Source organism: Hippoglossus hippoglossus, chromosome 23, assembly GCF_009819705.1.
Source record: "Hippoglossus hippoglossus isolate fHipHip1 chromosome 23, fHipHip1.pri, whole genome shotgun sequence".
In the NCBI taxonomy this organism is placed as follows: Eukaryota; Metazoa; Chordata; class Actinopteri; order Pleuronectiformes; family Pleuronectidae; genus Hippoglossus; species Hippoglossus hippoglossus.
In genome coordinates, this window is record NC_047173.1 from 11684037 (window position 1) to 11693129 (window position 9093).

The following is a 9093-nucleotide window of genomic DNA, read 5'->3' on the forward strand; positions in this document are numbered from 1 at the left end:
GAGAGAGTGTCGGAGAGGGAGGGAGGAGGAGAGGAGGAAGAAGAGAGGGAGGGAGGGAGGGAGAGAGAGAGAGAGATAGAGAGAGAGAGAGAGGGGTGCATGCACTGCCTGGGAGTTTGCAGCGGATCTTGAGGCTCGGGAGGGACCGAGGAGGAGAGGACTGTTCTCACAGGGATCCTGACTCCCCCGCAGGAACACCTCGGACGTGGAGGGGGGACTGCGCCGGGGCTACATTTTTACATCCCTGGCAACTGCCCTAAAAGAGGCTTAGTGCGCATTAATGAGTATTATACACAACAATGTCCAGCACCGAGCAGTTTACTATAATCACGTTATTGATCTAATTCCCCCTAAAGATAGTGGGGTGAGATAATTCCACTATAGTGTCCAAAAAGAAGAATGTAAAAAAAAAAAAAGTTGATTTCAAAGTTTGGCACTTCCATAATTTGAATATAACAAGAAAACAATGATATAAGAGATGATACAAGCTCATGCTTTGTTGAAATAGAGGTTTAAAGCAGTGAGGTATAAGCGCCCCGCAGACAGATGAAGGTTTATGTAATGCATTCATCCCCCTTGAGAATGGGATTTGGCAACGCCGTAGGCAGAATTTACACAAATATGCCACAATAGCGGGGGTGAAATGATCAGATCATCGGATTTGAATATCTAATCGCATGCAGGATGATTTAAAGATAGAGATTAAGCAACAGTGCGACATAATTATGACACTTGCATAGTTGCAGGGGGATTAGGAATCTGCATTTTTGCTCTTTGATGATCTTTTAACATGCTCCAGGAGTGTTTCCCTCCCAACATGCATTTCAAGCAATTCATATTAAAAAAATTGTAATTATGTAATCTTGTCTTTAATGATATAATCAGTGTGGGGTGGGGGAATCATGCCCTTTCCATAAAATGGATTATTAAGCTTGCTCCTTATCTTCACATAAAGACAATTCAAAACACATCGTGCACAACACTGAGTCGTGTTTCTTTTGTTTCCAATCTTGTGAAAACTTCCAAAAACAAGCCCCGCTGGTCTGTGCTATTGTTTGAAAAAATGGCCCTACTCAAAGAAATGATGCAGAATTTAGGGATTTGCAGATGAGCTCAGTGGAAACAACTGACAATAACAACTTAACTTCATGAAAACATTAATTCAAGCAGACTGGGGGAAGAAGAAGGGCCAGAGCTGACCATTTAGATCACATCCCTCAGACTCTGAGGCAGTTTACGCTTCAGGGGGTTGGAGGGTGGTGGGGGTCTTTTTGGAAAGGCATCCATGCCTGCTGCAATATCCTCTCTCTCTCTCTCTCGTCCTCCCTTAGTCCTTCTCTCTCTCTCTCTCTCTCTCCCTGCTCTCACTTCCAGAGGGCTCCCCTGCATTGGCTTTGAAACACTGCATCAGAGCCCCACCTACAGGCCCAAGAAATACCGCAGCTACACAGACGCTGGCAATACACCAACCAAGGCAAAGTGCATCACTGGCCCTGTAGTGATCCGAGCACATTAAAACAACCACAATTCACTGCGTTGATTGTGGAGATTTTAACTGAATGTTTTACAAAGACAACTGTAAAAACAATGAGATGGACAAAAACTTAAGAAAAATGGAAATTTTAAATTCCTCCATTCCAACTCCATCTGCGGAGGAAAACTTTGATACGACAGCTGCTGGTGGAGCTTCTTATGAGACTGTTCTGCTAAATCCTGTCGGAAATTAGCATTTCAGTTAACTGTCAGTTATTGGTATCGGGCTAGAAGCAAAAAAGTTACGAGAATAAAGTTGAAATTCACAACACATTATATGTAAATAGGTCACAAATATACATACAAGTTTTATATATACATATTATACAAAAGGTTGCATTGAGCTCAAGCCAGATATGTGTCAGAATAAAGTCATCCAGGTTATAAAATCTATAATAAGACATTCACACCTTGACTCACAGGACCCCAACAAACCATATATAGCTGGTGGGGATTTTAATGACAGGCCTGTTAAACAGGACCTTTCTACACAGCTAAAACCCCACAGAGGTTAAATACCTGTGATACCTCATAGTACTTAGTTATAGAAACAAGTAAAAGCCTCTTGGATAAGAAATGTCCTCAAGGAATATAAGCAAGTCTAGTAACTATACCGACACACCATACCTACACTTCTGAGGATACCAGTGAAAGTTCGGAAGATACCATAGTACTAAGCACAGCAGATATTTTAGACAGCAGTACTGAAGATGCAATACACAGTAATGCAGATACCATAGAAGGTACCGAACATACCAGATATCACTGGAAGTACAGAAGATACCATAGCAAAAATTACTGAAGATACCATACACAGTACTAAAGACACCATACAAAGAATTGAAGTTATCATAGTAGAAAGTTCTGAAAATTCCATAAAAAGTACTGAAGATACCATGGACAGTACTGCAGATACCATAGAAAGTACTGCAAACACCATCGAAATAACTGAAGTTACCATAGTAGAAAGTTCTGAAGATTCCATAGAAATTACTGAATATGTACAATGGACAGTACTGCAGATACCATGGACAGTACTGCAGATACCATGGACAGTACTGCAGATACCATTGACAGTACCGCAGATACCATGGACAGTACTGCAGATACCATGGACAGTACTGCAGATACCATGGACAGTACCGCAGATACCTTGGACAGTACTTCAGATACCATGGACAGTACTGCAGATACCATTGACAGTACCGCAGATACCATGGACAGTACTGCAGATACCTTCGACAGTACCGCAGATACCATGGACAGTACTGCAGATACCTTCGACAGTACTTCAGATACCATGGACAGTATTGCAGATACCACAGGAAATACAGAAGACACCATAGAAAATACTGATGATACCATGGAAAGTAGTGAAGATACAATAGAAAGTACTGCAGATACCGTAGACAGTGCTGAAAATACCATAAGAATAACTAAAGATACAATACAAAGTACTGCAGATATCACCAAAAGTACTGAAGATACAATAGAAATAAGACAGGCAGAAACTGTTTAGCAAACCAAACCAAACTAAAACGTCTGTTCTGCAGAAAAACACGCACTTACCTCCAGTACTTTCCACAGCTGTTCATCAAATGGGTGAATTCCAGCCTTTAAACGCATCGTTACTATGAAATTACTGGTTTAAAGTTAATAAAACTGAAGTTTAATAAACGTTATGATTGTATACAAGGAAGCGGACACAGCGTCACGTGACAAACGGCTAATTAACGCCAGCTTGGACGTCACGTGACAGACCTGTGCGCACCCGTGGGTTTTCTTCAATGACGTAAAAATGAATGCGACTCTGTTTTATTCTGAAAGACAAAAGATTTGTTTTTATCACTGGGTCAGTCACACGTCTCTAATCTGTGTCGTTGTTTTTTATTTGTTTGCTAAATTGTTTGTTCCTAAACAGGAGTTTTTTAGTTCACAACCCTTTCCCCACGTATTTGCTTAACTTCCTGTATCTTACAAAATAAAAGAAACTTCCTGTTTTTAGAATATTTATTGAAAGATTTTAAAGACGCCTCCTGAAGTCAAATTAATTGTTCATTGCTTATTTACTTCAGTTTTGTATCATTACCAGATCAAACTTCCAGGATAACTTTTTCTGAATGTGTTAATGGCCCCAGTGTTACATCAAATGGAGATTTTAAATAAACAAAATTTGTATATGATCTTGTAGAAAATCGTGTATCTTTGGAATCTTTGGTCTCAGGAGGTTTAGCGGTTCATTCACGAAACACGAGGTTGGTGGTTCGATCCCTGGCACCTCTAGTCTGTGTCATTGGGCAAGATACTGAAACCCAAGTTTGCCCTCAAAGAAAAGGCACTGAGTAAAGTATGAAAGCATGTGAATGGGTGAGTGCAACATTGAGTGGTTGATAAGTCTGGAAACTTGCTCTATAAATACATTAACATCTTATAGAATTTATAATCGATCTCTATGTGTTTTAAATGCTTGGATAGACCAGATACGTTTGTTAAAGATGGATCCATGTAGGGAATGAGAGGTTTAATGGCATTCTGACAGGGTGATATGCTATAGTTGTTTAAAAATCTACAAAATGAACTAAAATAGCTTTTTATAAACAAATACAAAGAGGTTCAATGTTCAATGTCACCTCTGAGGGACACTGACCCTATAGCAAATCAATTCACACAATAATTCAACAATAGCTGTGTATTTGCGGGGGGGGGGGGTGGTCTCTGCCTCTCCTATGGCCCGTTATCGTCAGTGTGTCTCAGATCTGTGCTCATTCATTCTACTTTGGCCCCGGTGACAGACTGCGAGGGCAGATCCCGGAGTCATTTGAAGGGTGAAGGTGCGCAGATATCAACAAACCTATTGACTTGATTTAATTATTCAATAGGAGCGCGGCGCTAAATCAACAGTCTGCGGATCTCAATATCAGATAGCTTTCAAAAGCACAGCAAATCAATAGCGCCGCAATCTACAGTGACAATAGTAATTCCACGAAGGGTCAGAATCGCATGACCTCACGAAATTAATGTTAAGGCCACTGGTCCGTGTGCAGATCAAACATGCTTGGACCAGATGATAATGGGTCTGTGTAATTATGTTTTATCATAGGAGCAGCATCCTATCTGTGTGCTGCACGAGCACATATTAATTCAATCCAAGGACACATGGGTTTGAGAGAAGCATTTAAGATAAGTAGATTCACATGCATGTCAGATGTTAAGAATAAATAGTTGTTCTCTCTCTGATCTTAAAACCAAATTGCTAAAACAATTGTAATATTTGTATCAAGCCATAATAGTTTCCCTTAAAGTAACTCAGTTGCTACCAAGTTACACACACTCATAGATATCAATCCCCTTAATATGTCTTTTCTATCAAGATCCATGAATTATTGAATTACGTCAAATTTCTCGTACAAAAATGCTCGTTTAATAGGAGTGTTGTTACAAATGGGAACGTGGCTTCATGCAGGATCATTGATATACAGGTGTTGGAACATGAATTTGAATATTGGCTTGTTAAGAGTTCAGCGAATCTGGCCGTGCTGTGTGAGGACCCGCGTGTTGCGAGGGCAGAGGAGGACGCTGGCTCCGTGCTCGGCTCTTTATTAAAATGCACTGACCAATTTGACTCGGCCATTTGTCTTGCAAATGAGATGATGACTTATGGAGGCAACATGAACAGCTTTGATGAAGCCTCCTTTTTAATGCAGTCAAGTGGGCTGGAGGGAGGTGCGCGCTTGTGTATCTGTGTGTCTTTGTGGGTCGCATCACCAGCTGGCGCGGGGTTCTTTCAGCAGCTCTCCTCATCTTGCTGAAAACTGCGTGTGTGTGTGTGTGTGTGCGTGTTGTGTATCTGCACACAGGCTGCATTGCATCCCTGTGTCCTTTTGAATTAACTCAGTGAACCCCTTTAAACACAGCTGTACATGGTTTATCTTAAGCCTGTGGGGATGCAGAGACAACCCCCCCCCCCCCCCCCAACAGTGTTACACTGCTCCCGGGGGTCTTCCCCTATTCTCCCCTGCAAGCCCCGACACACACACACACACCCTGCACACACACTGTATGATCCACATAATAGACATTCATCACACATCTGTTACAGTATATCCTTCAATACGACAGGCTGCTAAATCACGCGTGCAAAGTGTGTATATATTCACTTTATGGTCAATTTACATGTCGTTTCTGTCTCAGGGATGATAATATTTATGAGGTGCCAATGGTGACGCTGGATTTAGTATGTCCGTCTTCATAAAAGTGTCTGCCCACTCCCTTCACTCTGGCTAGGGCTTATTTCTTTCTTTTAAATCACGCTGAAACACTGGATGTGTCAGCCTCGTCCATGATATCTCATTTCTGCACCAAATCAATTAGCGTGTCGCCGCGCTAATGAAGTTTTATGTGTTATATGGAGGCAATGAATGACACCCTGATATCTCATTGATTTGGACTGTAAATAGGTTTTCAATTATTCGTCCGCATATGAGCCACTGGATGGTAAATTATATTGAAGCTGACATTTGTGTATATCTGGTATGTGTGTGTGTGTGTGTGTGTGTGTGTGTTGGTGCATGTGGGCGGACGGTCGGGTGTTGAATGTGTCACTCATTCATATAATTAGTTAGTTTGCATATTGATGACTTACTACGTTGTCTGCAGACGTGTTCGCCTGTGTGCTTCAGTTTTATTCCATCATGTCATGCGTGTGTTTACTCATCCGTGCATTATCTCCATCAGCCTCCCCATCAGGCTAGCAGCTGCCTGTCTGTCTGTCCATATATCTGTGTGTGTGTGTGTGTGTGTGTGTGTGTGTGTGTGTGTGTGTGTGTGTGTGTGTGTGTGTGTGTGTGTGTGTGTGTGTGTGTGTGTGTGTGTGTGTGTGTGGCCACTCCGGGGCCAGGTGAGTCAATGTTTTGCCAGCCTTTTCTCCAGAGAGCCAGGCTCATGTCCGTGGAGATCCAGACAGAAACACCCCCCAACCTTGAGCTCTTCTGTCCCCCCCACAGAATTTAAGTCTTCCAGTGGGATGAACACTGCAGATGGTCAGGGGGTTTGAGAATAGGGACATCAAATATACATGCAAAGAGCCAGGAGATCCCAAACGAGAATGATGGGATGGAGTGTGGCTCGCAGGGACCACACAGTCCTCCATCTGCGTGTGGACTTTAAAGAGGAAAGTGGAGAGTTGTCAGTGTTTTTGTTTCTTTGTTAAATGGTGGGAAGATGGTTACATTTTTTATGTGGATCCAGATCAGGGGGTGGATCCAAATGCAGATTCAACATGGTCAAATCTCCCAATATCTGCTGTGCAAGCAGGAGCATAGACTGAACATAAAGATGGACGACAACACTGCTCCCCAAAAGTGAAGCCACAAAGTCTCATTTGCCACCTGGACTATATGTCATACATTCTGCCTCCTCCAGATTAGTGGACCAAACCAAAAAGTCGAATTTATTTATTTTGGTTTTATTTCTGGATAGTGGAAGGACGTGGAGACACGTTGTCATAAGCAACAGGCGCTCAATGATGTTGCATCTGTCCTCGCAGGTCTACTTTTGGCTTCTGCGTCATGGTCTCAAGTCCTTTTTTGCCATAAACAGAATGATAATAGTGTCCTTGTCTCATATTTGTCAATTATTTGTCCACCCCCTTTTTGTCATGCAAGCAAACACACACACCAACACACTGATGACTGGAGGAATGTGGATTATCTATCAACAGCATCTTTCAAAAACTTCCCTGGGAGATTTTTAGCACAATATCGAGTGGCACTGCTCCACAAAACACACTATTCCCACGTTCAATTCCCCTTTGGATCGCATCCATCGGCCAAACTTTATGTGTGTGTTCATAACCTCCTTCTGTTATAGCTTTGTTTTCTAGGTCCAGATGTTCTTTCGTCCCTGATGTTTATCTGCCCACGATATTCTTGGCCAAAACGAACGACTGTTTTTGTGCATGAAATGAATTTATTTTGGGCTCCGTGTCCTGCAGTAAAACCCTCTTTAAAAAGCAGATACAGCGCTCTGTGCAGGCTGCATGCTACACAAGCATGTGTCACTTAAAATCACTCTGACGTGTGTCTGAACGCATCATGTTGAGCATTCGGAGACAGGAAACAGCACCGAGCGCAGAGCCAGAAACAGCCAAGTTTAAACACATGGATGAGCAGCTGAACGATCAACCTCCCGTCCTCCTGCTCTTCCACCTTCTCCACTGATCTAGTTCAAATCACATTGTATGTCTGGAAAAATGTCCCTGATTATAGCAGCAAATATGGATTCTACTCGTGCACGTGGCATTTAATCTTGATTCCGCACGTACAGGAAGAAAAAAACAAAATTACCCACAAATGTTATTCTTGCTGTTAATTGATCGAACACGGAGGGAAACACATTTACATTTTAAATTGATCATTGTCTTCCAAGTGTTACGTTGGAGATGTAAATGACGTGATTATGCATGCATGAATACATGTCCTAAACAGGCAGTGTCATGCCACTCTGCAGAGAGAGGGTGCAGTGTGCGTTACCATAAGGAATGAGTGACAGACTATATCACATTCATTTTGCATGGGAGTCTTTACGGAGCTCCCGCTGCACTTTTGTGAACAAACAACTGAAGACGACGCTCAGGCATGTAGACAAAACACAGCAGCGTTCTCACATTTGAGAATATGTTTGCACCAAAGCTGTGAATTCGTGAAGACAGAACAAAACATCATATTGCTGTAATCTGTCAAGAGAGCACAAACATGCTCGGCAGACAAATAACATCTTTGATTCGCCAAAGCCAAGCGAGAGCTCAGAGTAAAAATGCGCCACATCCAGGCCTGTTTGTCAAACAGTATGCAGGAAGAGCGTCTTTATTAAAAAATTTCAAGGGGGTGCTCAAGATGCGTTGTCATCACGTGCAGTCACTGAGGAAATTCCTTGTATCGCTGGATCCAACCCGACTTTTTATAACGTGTTATTGACTCTTTTTACTGTGTTGCCTTGTGATGTTTACAATGAAAATACATATAAAGTCAAGAAAAAGCACCAAGCGCACACAGCAAAGTAGTAAGTGTACTGTATACAAGCTTCCATGCCTATATTAGGGTCCTGACCTCTCCAGGATGACATCGCAGAAGGAACACACAGTGGATTGTGATCGTGGTGTCAGCTGATCGTGGATTATGATCACAACTACATGGCTCAGATATCCAATATTTCTACTCACATATTCTACCATTACTGGCAATACCTCTCTCATTGTCATCGCTGCTGCCTCTTCTCTGTCAGACATTCTTTTGTATAAATACATTAAACATTATGTGAACTGCTATGGAACAACCACATGAAGCATCCAATCCACACAGCAGTTAAGTCGCAGGCATGTAACAATACAATGGCATCTAACTGGGCAACTTATTTCATACACGTACACAGACAAGAGACACGCATACAAACACGTACACACACACACACACACACACACACACACACACACACACACACACACACACACACACACACACACACACACACACACACACACACACACACACACACACAGACACA